Here is a 2,009-nt window from a genome sequence, read left to right on the forward strand (position 1 = left end):
GGGGGATGAGGTGATGCTGCCCAGTCTGACCACTTGGCGTCTGTCAGACAGGAAGCTAAGGATCCAGCTGCAGAGGGAGCTGCTCAGTCCTGCTCAGTCCTAGATCCTGCAGTTTCCTGTCCAGCTTCGAGGGAACGATGGTATTGAATGCTGAGCTGTAATCTACAAACAGCATTCTCACATACTAATTATGCATTTATTTAATTCCCTTTGGCACTCTGGGCCCTCCATAATGTGCAACCCTGTGACCTACTACATATTTATTATCAGTACGTGAAACGTGGAGAATTGTTTTGTGTTGAATTACTTGTGTTAAAGTCTTTACTCAAGAAAAAGTTATAATCCTTGTTAGGTAATACTTTAAAAAAAATTGGTTGCTTATATTTAATAATCTATATTACATCTATATAAAAAGTGAATACTCGCTTCTTCTTTTCAGGTTATTGTCGCTAGGGGTCGCCACAACTGGTCATCCTATTCTCCCTCTCACCCTATCCCTAATATCCTCCTTTGTTACACCAACTATCTGCATGTTGTCCTTCACTACATCCATGATTTGTCTCTGTGGTCTTCCTCTTTTCCGCCTGCACGGCAGCTCCAAGTTTAACATTCTTTGCCCAATATCTAAAATATACAATTGACTGAATTAATTGAAGGTTTTCAAAATAAAGTCATAGGACAACACGGGAAGGCCAAAGAAAATTTGTTCCTTGAGATCATAACACAGACGAAAGAAAATATTAAACAGATCTATAAAAGGACTGATTAACTCTTAGGAAAAGAGAACTGAAAAGTGTACCCATAAATGGGACAATACAAAATGTTATAAATGTAAAAAAGTATATATAACCTCATATTAATTTGTTTTTAGAGCTTAGTGCTAGTCCTCCAGAAATGCAGTCCCAGATTGGTTTTAACTAGCACAAATATTTTGACTTTTAACCACACAGATGATGTGAAAATGAATCAGATTCTCTCAACACTATCAAACTCAAAAGCGAGAAAAGTATATTCCCTGGCACATGAAAGTTGTTGTGGTAATTCCATAAATAAGGTGACAGACAGGAAATCTGAATGCAATGAATCTTTCTTTCTTTCTCATTTCTGCATGTCATGCTGCTCACAGGTGAATAAGACTGACTTAAAGTTCATCAGATCACTTTACAAACACATTCTACTATTGAATTCAGATATGCATTTAGTACATCTGAATACAATACGAGATTTATCCAGCCTGTTCTGGGCAAATGAGTATAGCAACAAGGTCCGCCATGTAGGTGTGCCTAAGCAATGCATCATTTTTTGCGCAGTCAGCTCTCTCCTAATAAGCAATTAATGACTGGAATATATTTCCCCAAAATTTGAAAACTTGTATAGATTTCTATCTTTAGTCATGATATATATTAAAAAAATGATTTTGAGGACTTCGTCTTGTGAGCATTCATTTCATTATGACTGCTTAATTTTTTATGTAATTCTGTATATATGTGATTAAAATTGTGTGTGTGTGTGTGTGTGTGTGTATGTGTGCCCCTATTGATAGATTTTAACTTATATACTTTAACTGCAGATACAAGTTAGCTAAACTTTCTTTCCTTTTGTGTGTAGATTTGTATCTAAAGTTCTGTAAAATAATAACTAGAGCTTTAAAATAAATGTTATGGAGTACAAGGTACAGCATGTGCATTCAAAATGGAGCAGAAAAAGAAAGTAGCCTAGCATATTTTTAACTATATGAAAAGTGTGTTTGAGTAAAGTACTCTTTCCATCCCATTGTTAGACAGTAATAGTGGCATGGTGGGAATGGGGCCTCTGGACATGTGCTCTATCGGCACTCCATGGGATCACATTTAAATCAAGTGTCATGAGTGGGCCCCACCCCGGCAGGACAATGTGAGAAGTATCGCCCCAAAAAGTTTTCAGAAACTGCTGGAACAACAGGACAAAGAGCCGGAACAAGTCCCTTCTACAGAGACCCCACCCACAAACCCACAGGACAAAAAAAAAAA

This window comes from Pundamilia nyererei, unplaced genomic scaffold, assembly GCF_000239375.1.
Source record: "Pundamilia nyererei isolate P.nyererei 1_Seehausen unplaced genomic scaffold, PunNye1.0 scaffold00010, whole genome shotgun sequence".
Taxonomy (NCBI): Eukaryota; Metazoa; Chordata; class Actinopteri; order Cichliformes; family Cichlidae; genus Pundamilia; species Pundamilia nyererei.